The 12,026-nt window shown below is 35.8% G+C and overlaps 1 long non-coding RNA gene across 1 annotated transcript; it reads left to right on the top strand.

Moving 5' to 3' along the window:
• Positions 1-9,482: 9,482 nt before the first annotated feature.
• Positions 9,483-10,007, top strand: LOC122053519. The gene is made up of 3 exons (XR_006132217.1): positions 9,483-9,555; positions 9,809-9,872; positions 9,950-10,007. It is a non-coding gene; the product is annotated as an uncharacterized LOC122053519 (long non-coding RNA).
• Positions 10,008-12,026: the final 2,019 nt, after the last annotated feature.

Below are 12,026 nucleotides of genomic sequence, written 5' to 3' on the forward strand. Positions count from 1 at the left end.
GGTGTTATCACATGAGGTCTTGAGGTCGAAACTCGACGTGACCGAGCATAATTTCCCCCATGTCTTGGTCATTTGCACTAATGGCTAGTAGTCACCCGTGATTTACCTCTTCCGTGTTGGCCTAGGGACGGGTTGGCGGGGGCGCTGGGGGCGAGCGAATCGCCTTTTTACCACATATGTACATTCTTTTATCGTTGATTTAACAAGTGTGAGCAGGTGAGTATAAAAAATGAAATCATAATTCACAACTAAATGAAAAAACCTTCTAGCGGCATAAAAAGTTCTGCTGTAAAGAGAAGGCAGCAATATGTAAAACCAACAAGAAGTACCAAAATAGATCCCTTATAGCATAAAATTAAACAAGAAGTTCAGATTGACAACTTCTAGTGATAGCAATCTAGTTGGCATTTACGGTTAAAAAGACAAAGCCATGTATACCATCTGATTCCAGACTGTCCATCTTCAATTGCACAATATCACTTACACAAAACTTATCTATGAGATAGGTACAAATCATGGTTTAAAGTACTTGTTCCTTGTCGGAGTAGTTTCGATGCCCAACTAAAACAGTACACTTTGATGTGCTAAGATTCAAGTCAAATGATTGTTAATTTATAACCCCCATCATTTAGCTCCTCCATTTAGTTTGTTTACTACCAAATATAAGTTTATAGCAATTGTAAAAATTGAACTAAAATTTTAAAGCAACAAATCTTGATATGAGCATAAAGAACAAACAGACTATGTTGAATGTTACTTAAAATGGAACAAAATGATATCATTAGCAAAGGAAAGCTAAGAAATCAAGCTACCTTTGCTCACACTTTGTCCAAGATTGTTGTTCGTCCTTGAAGGATCAATAACATTAAAATGCTTTGAAACAAAGGGTTGGCTGTGACAGCAGAAATAGTCAGCAAATGGACAGGTATTCCTATATCTGGAAATGACATTGCAGAAATAGTCAGCAAATGGACAGGTATTCCTGTATCCATTATGTGAAAAATCACTTTTTACTTTGCCACAATTTACTTCTTCAATTTAAATATACGAAGTAAAAGTGTATAGCTGAAAAAACCGACGAAGTATATACAAATATAGACTTCGCAGATTTAAAAACACGGGCTTCGCTTTAAACTGAAATAAGCTATTACTTCGGAAAGTTGTTAAATACCGAAGTAGTAATGTCGTGAAAACAATTTTTAGTGTTTACTCCGAAGTAATAGTACAAGAGTTAACTTTTATTTTGAGACCACTTTTATTTCCCCCCACTTTTTCGTTTTCTTGGGTTAGGGCTTCCCTCTGCCGAAATTGAGTTGTTGGACCTCCTCTTCCTTCCCCTTCATTTCAGTCCTCTCCGTTCCCCCTCGTTAGGGCTTCCGATTTGGAGTCTTAGGCAACAGAGATGAAGGTTTCCTCGTTAGGGCTTCCGAAATAAGGTTTGACAACTTGAACTTTCTTACGCAGGGTTTAGGTTGCAAGTGTTTGAGATATACCGTATGTTTTCTTTCCTTCGATTTCTTTTTCTTATTCTTCTTCTTTTTCTCCTCCTTTATTTTGCAAAATCATGTTTTAGATGGTCTCCAATTTGTTGTAGGTTTGGTGCTATTCTTCCAACAAAGACAAGTGTTTGGAAATTTTTTTTGCTTTTTTTTCAGTCTCTATGTTTACGAGGTCATTACCTAAAAATACACATGCTTTCAAGTTAGAGTAAGACATGTGTTGTACTCTTACTCCTTCAAGTTGTCCCTCAAAATCTCAGTTCCACATGTATTAATTTTTCTTAAAAAAAAAATACCTGCCTCCTAATGCAAGCAAGCATAGCACCAGTTGAATTTAAATATCAACTATAAAAGATGGATTGTTTTCCCATGAGATAGCAAAAACTAATGTAACTAATGTGTGTTTTTGTTTCCTTGTTCAGACAATTTGCTAAGCAACCATCAACATTCATATACAAATCAATATTGCTAGAACACTCACCTTTATAATTTCTATTTTGTCCTTGCTCTCTCGGTGACCACTACACTCCTATTCAAATCTTGATGATGAATTCCTCCTTTCTGTATATAAATATATGTAATAGTTTCAGCTTATCTTTTAAAATGTGATCAGATACTTTATCTTTGTCCTCTTGAAATGGATTGAAATAAAACAGAGATGCATCCAATTTCTATCTAATGCCTTGTGTTGTATACTCGATCCACACTAGGTATAATTTGATAAAGAATGATTACATCTCTCTATTATTTGCTACTCTCTTTGGCATAAGATAGCTTAGCATTTTCTCCACTAGGTAGATGATGATAATAACTTTTAAATACAACATTCACTAATAGTTCAAGTAAATTCTCACCATCCTAACATAATTTGTCTTTGTGCTACCTGTTTCATCCACTATGAAGATCCCAAATACAGCATTTCAGAATCAGACAATCTCAACTATGCTATCACTTATTGAGATTAAATGTGTAACTGCTTCATCCAGCACAAATACAACATTTTAATTTAACAATTTCTAACTATGATACCACTTAAGATAAATAATTTAATAAAATTCAAAGTAAATCTTTGGCTAAAAAAAATATGAGTAAAAATACAATAAAACTAAATAAAATTACTATTCACACTTTCTATAGTTACATCTCAAACCTTTCCTAACTCCTCAGGATGACAAAAAAAGTTCTAATAAAAAAACTTGTGTAAGCTCTCTGAAAATGTATCACACAACTTGTACAAATGCAACCCAGCATATCTCCTACATTCTGAAATGCTCCATCCATGAACAATTTATAACCACCATAAATTTCAAGAAATTTGGTTACAATTGGATTAAACGAACTCAAAACTGCTTCCATCACAAATTTCAACAGTCACAACAGCATGATTATGAAAAACTAACTTTAAAATTAGAAATTAGAGGGGTTTTCTTTTACTACTATCAGGTTGAATGGTCTCCGACACTGGATTGCTGACAACCCAATAGATTCAATCTATTTAAGAGCGTTCATATGTCAAATGATTGAGTGTGCATGTTCGAAAAAAGACAAGTGTTTGGAAATTCAACTGGTGCCATGCTTTCGTTCTTTATATATCCACATATTGTACAAAATACGCATTATTTTTCTTCATGATGAGTAGAAAATATTGACAACTGTTGGAATGAGTATAAAATATGGAACTGTGCTCGATATGAATTTGACTACCTTTTTGCAGTCTTACTCTAACGTTTGCTTAACATATATGTAGTATCTTCAGGTTTTGATCAAAGAACACATTGAGCTAGCGGTAAATAATTTTAGCACAATAATTCTGAAGAAGTTTCTTGGGATTCTGTTGTACTATAATGGATAAATCCTGGATTTACTTAGATAGGAGGTCCAAAGAGTATGAGGAGGGTGTGGAACAATTCATTAGAAGTTGTTTGCAGAATCCACATATCGACCCCAATTTAATTCATTGTCCTTGTTGCAAATGTATGAATCTTAAAAAGGGAGCGGTTATGTGGATTCGGGAGCATCTTTACTTCAATAGTTTCAGTAAAAATTATTTGAATTGGATTTGGCATGGCGAGGCTGCGGAGAAGGATAGATTAAATTCGAGTGTCAACCAAGAGCCAACTGATAATTGTCATGATGATTTTGAAACTGTTAATTTGTGTGAGGCAGCGTATGATAACCATATAGAAAATCCAAAAGCATTTATGAAGTTTTTGGAGGAAGCAGAGAAGCCATTGTATAAGGGATGCAAACGTTACACAAAGTTGAGTGCACTTGTAAAACTATACAATACCAAAGCAAGGCATGGGATGAGTGATGCTCTATTTTCAGATCTACTAGCAGATTTTGGGGGCATGCTGCCAGATAACCACAATCTACCATCGTCAATTTATGAAGCAAAGAAGACGTTGAGTTGTTTGGCTTTGAGTCATGAAAAGATTCATGCTTGTTCCAATGATTGCATCCTTTATAGGAAACAATATAAAGACTGTGTAAGCTGCCCGAAATGTGGCTTATCAAGATGGAAGCTAACCAAGAAAAATGTTGAGAAGAAAGGTGTTCCTGCCAAAGTGGTTTGGTATTTCCCTCCCATACCAAGATTTAAGCTCATGTTTAAATCTTTAGAAACTTCCAGAAATTTAACATGGCATGCAGATAGCACAAGAGTTGTTGGTCAGTTACGCCATCCAGTTGATTCACCGTCATGGAAATTGGTGGATCATATGTGGCCCGACTTTGGAAGTGAGGCAAGAAATATTCACCTGGCACTTGCAGCCGATGGAATTAATCCTCACAGCAATCTTAGTAGTCGCTACAGTTGCTGGCCAATCATGCTGGCCACATATAATTTGCCTCCAGACATGTGCATGAAACGGAAATTCATCATGCTAACGATGCTCATTTCAGGGCCGAAACAGCCTGGAAACGATATCGACATCTACCTTGAGGTTCTGGTTGATGATTTGCAGCTGTTGTGGGAAGGAGTTGATGGAGTTTATGATGCTTATCGAAGGGAGGTTTTCACTCTTAAAGCAGTTCTTTTATGGACCATCAACGACTTTCCTGCATATGGTAACCTTAGTGGATGTACTACACATGGTTATTACACATGCCCAATATGTGGTGAGGATACTTATGCAAAGCACTTACAAAATGGGAAGAAAATGTCATTTGCTGGGCATAGACAATTCCTACCACGATTTCATCCATATCGGAGGCAAATAAAGGAGTTTAATGGCATGGAGGAACTTGGTGAAGCAGGTAGGCCATTATTTGGAATTAAGTTGTTTGACAAGCTTTCAGACATAACATGTGAGTTTGGAAAGAAAACAAGTGTGAAGGGGAAAATAAGGAAAAAAGCAAAGGAGAATATTATGGAAGACATTGAAGAAGAAAAGTATGTTGGAGCTACAAATTTCAGTAAATGTTGGAAGAAGAAGTCAATTTTTTTCAATCTTCCATACTGGAAATACCTACATGTTAGGCATTGTCTCGATGTTATGCACATTGAGAAAAACGTTTTCGAGTCTCTGATTAATACTTTGATGAACATCAAGGGAAAAACCAAGGACAATGTGGCAGCTAGGTTGGACATGGTTCAGATGGGAATTAGGCCTCAATTGGCTCCTAAAATTGATGAGAAAAGAACATATCTACCTCCTGCAGCATGCTCATTCACAAAAAATGAGAGATTACAAGTATGTAGGTCATTAATGGATATAAAGGTTTCGGAAGGTTTCTCATCAAACATGAAGAATCTTGTCTGCATGGATGAGATGAAGCTGAGTAGCTTGAAATCACATGATTCTCATGTTATAATGCAGCACTTCCTGCCAATAGTCATACGTAATTCTCTGTCAAAATATGTTAGATATGATGTCATAAGATTATGCTTCTTCTTCAAAGATATTTGTTGCAAGATTATCGATGTAGCCAAGTTAGATAAGCTGCAATCTGACTTGATCGTTACACTCTGCTTATTGGAGCAGTATTTCCCCCCTTCTTTCTTCGATATCATGCTCCACTTAACAGTTCGATCATCTTGTTCGTGAAGTCCAATTATGTGGACCAGGCTACTTCAGATGGATGTACCCATTTGAAAGATGCATGAAGGTGTTGAAAAGTTACGTAGGCAGTCAAAAATATCCGGAAGGTTGCATTGTTCGGAGATATGCAGCAGAAGAAGCAATTGAATTTTGTTCAGAATATCTCAATGACCTTGATCCTGTTGGGGTCCCTAAATCACTACGTGACCCAAACACAAGCATTCCTAGATTCTCAGCAAGCAATTCATCAATCATCGTCCAACAAATTGATCTCCAACAAGCACACTTGACTGTTCTAGAAAATACAGAAGAAATATCTCCATACATTATGTAAGTGTACTGCATAACTAATAATTATATGTACTTGGCAGTCCATATGTATTCATGAAAATAAAACTTTAGAAGTAAAATTCTTCAGTGAACACAAATCCTTCTTGAAGACAATGTTTCCCAAGAGACAGAAAGATGCAAGGTGGATACAAGATGCTCATAATAAGAGGTTCATTGACTGGTTTCGTGCAAAGGTGATGTAGAAGATGCTAACATACAATATTTGTTAATCATTGTTTTGATCACACTAATTAATAGGAATGCATGTCAGGTGGCTGTTGAAATCGATAGTTGCAATGGTGGAATGACATCGTCATTGAGATGGTTGGCCCATGGACCACGTGTGCGAGTCTTAAAGTGTGATAGCTATGTCATAAATGGCAATTTATACCAAACAAAAGAGCGGGATGATGAGAAAGTTTGTCAAAACAGTGGTGTTTCTCTACTTGCCAACACGATGCTTGTTTGTAGTGTCAAAGATAAGAATCCCGTGTTAGAGAATGTGACTTTTTATGGAGTTATTGAAGAGATATAGGAACTAGACTATCATCAATTTCAAGTTCCTCTTTTCAAGTGTGCATGGGTATCAAATGACAAAGGAATACAATACAATGATGAATGTGGCTTCACCTTAGTTAATCTGAACAAATGAGGCCACCAGAAGGATGAATTTGTGCTTGCAAGTCAAGTTAGACAAGTATTTTATGTTGCTGACCCACTGAACAAAGGGTGGTCAATAGTGCTTCAAGTTCCAAATAGATGTTACGAGGGAGAAGAGGATCTTTGGACCAAAATTCCCGAAGCTCGACCAATTGATAATGTTGATATTCATTGTATTCCTACACATGAAGGATACTTTAGATTTCTAAAGAGGGTTTCTTTGTAACAAACAAGAAAAAATGATGTTTTCCACTTTTATGTCATCTGCATTAATATTTATTGTTTTTACTAGTATTATTTTTACTTGTTTGTATGTGTTAATGTTATTATTTGTATCACGTCTTCTTTTATTATATTTTCACTGCAAACTTTATATACCATTATCTCATCATTTATTTTCCTATATGCAGGGAAAAGAAAAATGCGTCCTAAAAAATAGCGAAAAATAGCAAAAAATAGCAAAATATGATGAGCCACGTGTAGTTGAGGACACCGAACTACACCAAGATGCTGATGGGTTAGCAGCTGCAGAGCTACGAGGAGAGACTGAAATAGAAGAACCTCCTATTACTGGGCAGAAGAAGACTCGGGGGCCTACATCAATGTGCAGACTTATTGCTGCTGCAAGATGGGGAAAAAAGTCGACGATTGAATATGATGACATGGGACGACCTGTGTACAATGAAAATGGGAAGGCACTACAATCTTTCATAGGCTCTATTGTTAGATCCATGGTGCCTATTAACATAAAGTCATGGTCCACTGTTCCAGAGAACATGAAACAGAAAGTGTGGGAAGAAATATCGGTGAGTATAATCCAATAATACACTTCCTTATGAGATTGCTTATGTTTTTCATTGTGATTTTTTCAATATACAAACTGATAGTAATTACTGCTGTGTGTTACAAAATGTCTTCGACTTAGCACCTCAAAGCGAGGCGGCAGTGATGAGTTCAGCAGGCCAGAAATGGAGAGACTTCAAAAACAAACTCAAGAGTAGGTTTGTCTGGCCATATAGAGATAATCCTGAAAAACTGAGGTCACCACCGGAGCAGTATCAGATCCCATCTGCAATTTGGAAAGCTTTTGTCGATGAGAGGCTACATCCATCTTGGGAGGTACTTGATGATATTATCATGTTATATTTAAATTATTATATGCACCAAGATTTAAAACATTTAGGGCATTTAATTAACAAAATGAAGTTCTGTACAGCAGGAATATATATAATAAGTTCATGTACAGCAGGAATATATATAATAAGTTCATCATACTCCATCCTATTGTTTTTAAATTCTAGCCATTCTTCTAAAAATTTACTCTTTTTTTACATGACATAGGTCACTCATGAAAAACAAAAGGAACGGGCGAGCAATTGCAAGTATCATCACAAAATGTCTCGCAAGGGATACATTGGATTAGAGACTGAATTGGTAATCCATGGAACATTATATTATCCTTTTCATGTAGTACGTCATGTTTTAAATGATCGTTTTTTGGAATTGTAGAGGCAGAGAAAAATATTCAGGGAGGATGAGGAAGTTGATAGGTCATTCCTTTGGCGTAAGGCCCGTGAAGACAAATCCGGAAACATCACAAATACAGAGACTGCTGAAGTTGCTGAAAAAATTGTATTATTTTAGTTTTATTTCGAGTTCATTCATAATAAGTGAAAAAAGTGTCTTCATTGGATATTTAATGTTACCTCCATATTTTTAGGACGATTTGTTGGACAAAAAAAAGATGGGAGAGTTCATATCTTCTGGAAGCAATGACGTATTAACTACTGCATTAGGGAGCCAAGAACCTTACGGAAGGGTTAGAGGTGTAGGGGGATTTGTGAAGCCCCAAGTCTACTTCAAAACTCCAAGGAAGAAGAGGGAGTTGGTGTTAAAGGCTTTGGCTGAAAACTTCAAAGAGCAAGCGGAGGAAACAAAGAGTTTGAAAGCTGAAGTTGAAAAACTGAAGGCTCTTCTTGCTCGATTTATGCCAGAAACAAGTGATCAAGTTTCTGAACGTGTAGCATCTAACAAGTCATCGCACATGGCAGTTCAAATATTGGAAGATGATGTGGAAGTTTTTGAATGCGACAATTCATTCAATGAGGTTTTGTATTATATTTGGTACATTAAATTTGTTTCCTAGCTTCAGATATTAAAAGATAATATCTTATTGTTCAGGGGAAAAAATGTCATTTGGCTCTGAAGAATAAGGGGAATGTGGTGGCATATGGCACGATAGTATCCGACGGAGGCCCAAATGTAATGCTGCACAATGCTCCACTTGGGGAAGGCAACTTAAAGGTGTCTGTTGATGTTGTTTTACAGGAGGAAGCAGAGCTTCCAATTCCACTTAAGTCGGGACCAACAGTAATGGTAGATGCTGTTGGAACTGTGGTTGGATGGCCAAAAGAATTGGTGATATTTCCGACGACAAAGGTATTTTCAGTTCACTTTTCTGTTGCTATAGTTATATATTTTGCTACAATTATTTAAAATTACAGAAAAAGGAGAAACCTGCACCACCATTTGCTATTTTGGAGGTTCCTGATGAGAAAAATAAATTCAAGGAAGTTGAAAGTGCTCTACCAATGCCATGCAAGTTTTTGTATTCTTTTGTTGTTAGACTGATGACTGAGGAGGAGACCATTCCTATAGAATTTGATGAAGCCATGTTTGGACGTAATGTGAGTACATCGTTGTTGAGAGAGGATGTCATGCGCTGTATGGAAATGAGAGAGATAGGGTCCAGGCAAATTTTGGTTTACATGGGGTAAGTTATGTCTTATATACAATTCTTCTCTTTGCATGAGTTCATGTCTTAAGTAACCATGTTTTTTATTACTTGAATGCAGTTACTTGTACAAGTACTTGAAGGAAACAAACAAGGCTGAGTATGTGTCGTTTGTGGATCCCAACAAAATACCAGCCGCTCAAGATGGCAGTAGCTCTTCACAACACATTGCTAATCAGTTGAAAGCATCAAACGGAGACAGCATATGCCTTATCCCATACAACACTGGGTATATTTTTAATCCCTGCTCAATTCCTAATACATAGTAGCTTAGCTATATATTGGCAATCGTGCAGGAACAACTGGATCTTGACCGTTATAAACGAGGACAAAGATACAATTTATTTGTTGGACTCAATGGGTAATAGGAACCGAGATAACGCTTGGAAAATACAGTGTGCAAGTATGTTTTAGATTATGTAGATTGTGAATAGATTGATTAGCAAATATGAAATGAAATAAGTTCTATTTTTACAATGTAGTGGAGTGAGGACGTACCTTTGTATGAGGGGTAATCCAAAACGACCAACTTTCAAACAGTTGACGGTATGTCTTATTGAAAACATGCATTCCTGGTTCTTATATATTTGGTTTTTCACTTTGCATTAACTTTGATTCATTAGGGTAATCTCAAACAACAAGGTTGTGTTGAATGTGGATATTGTGTCATGCGGTACATGAAAGAGATTGTTGAATGTGAGGATCTACAGTTGGAGAGGAAGGTGTGTGAATTTCTTCCATTTTGAACAGGAATGCACATACTGAATCAAATCGTTCACGCCCTGCTACTGCTTTCTTCTCATGCTTTGATATGGCTTCTTTCCTTCTTTTTTTTCCTCGCCCTTAGATGACACCCTGTTTATGGTTTTATTCAAAACTGTGTTATGCATAGTTCTATTAGTAGCTGGGGGAAATTAGTAACTGATTTGGGCATGGTTACCTTATAGACCTAATAAACTATTAAATTTCTGCTTGCCAATGATTGAGAATATAGAAGGCTGTCAAGGAACAACTATTTTTATTTCTAGAGCAGTAGTTACCTTCACAGGATGTGTACCCATCTCCTTGATATGGGACATTATTCACTATAGGGCATACACAGAGTCTACCTCTGAAGGTATCCTAAAGAATTCAAATTGACATAATTTATCTAAAATGCAACTTCAAAGCCTATAAACAATGTGATTAATGACAAAGTACCTTGCAGGTTGTGATATTTAATTTTGTGTGCTGCCAACAACCACCATTTGATTTAAGGCACTCATTTGTTTCAATATATGAAAAAAGAATAAAGCAAGCATGAACCACCCACTCGTTTTGGCATGCAGTTCAGTAGAAATGAATAGTCATGCAAACCTCCACTCAAGCACACAGGAGGTTCGATAGACTCCTTGAATCCTGCACATATAGCCTTCAGCACAGCACTCCTCTCTAATTATCCTTTTTGTGGACAGAAAAGTATAGTCTTGCTATTAGCACTAATGTTATAAAATGCCTTTAATTAATACTAGTCATTTGCTAATAACAATGATAAAACCTTTCTAGACACGTGCTTAGTTTAAATCAAATCCAATAGAACCTTAGGCATCAAAATATAAACTGTATTATGAGTTGAAATTCAGATGTTTTAAGATGAGAGACAAGGGATCATAAGTCATACCTCGATATTGAACATTATTTATGACCAAGGTGGGTAGAATACTGACATCTCCACGAGAACCATGCCCAAGCTACCATAAGAAAATGTTCAACATATCAGCTAGGCTACTTGAAAGATCCAGTTATCTGTCCACACCGCTAATTCAGTACTTTCGTGTTGTGTGATTATTGAGCAAGTCTCATTGTACAATTTTTTGCTTTTTTGTCATAGTGCATGTGAAATTGAGAATGCAATACATTAATTTAACTGAGCATCTAATCACCATGCAATTGGAACTACTAAAACTTAAGGTTCAAAAAACTGTTGGATCATTTTTATTGCACATTTGATGAAATGTTATTGTTACTATAAGAGTGCATATAACAATACATATTTATTTGTCTTATCATGCTTTTGTTAATTTAATTCATGATTTTTTGTCAACTTATTGTGTTTTGATTTAAAGTTTTCAGTTACAAAACATAACATGATGGTTCTTTCTAAATTACAGTTTGCAGGTTGTGTGAAGAACCAGTACTATACGCAGACACAATATGATGAAGTGAGAATTGAATGGAGTGAATTTGTGTACTCGTATTTGAAGTGAATTGCAGGTTGTGTGAATGAACCAGTACATGTTTTTGGTTTTTTATGGCTTATTTTGATCATATTTAGGGAGATTTGTTTTGTATAAACATATGCTGAAATCATGGCTTATTTTGATCAAGGCTTATGAAGTTACCTTTTGTGATGCTCAAAATTACTGAAGTCTAAAAATAATGAAGTAAAAAGAGAAAAAATACTTCACTTTATTCATAAAATCCGAAGTAAAATCTACTTATAACTTCGAAGCAATACAATTTGTTGCTGTAAAATAGTATCAACTACTTCAGTTATTACCAAAAATTCCGAAGTAGTATCTATCTATTACTTCGATCCAGAACGAAGCTAAATGTAATTTAATCGATAATTACTTCAGGAATTAACGATATATGATAAAGTAAAAGTAATCCATTACTTCATTTTTTACCAAAGTTAAAGTAGGTGTATTACTTCACAAC

Source organism: Zingiber officinale, chromosome 3A (assembly GCF_018446385.1).
Source record: "Zingiber officinale cultivar Zhangliang chromosome 3A, Zo_v1.1, whole genome shotgun sequence".
NCBI classification, from domain to species: domain Eukaryota; kingdom Viridiplantae; phylum Streptophyta; class Magnoliopsida; order Zingiberales; family Zingiberaceae; genus Zingiber; species Zingiber officinale.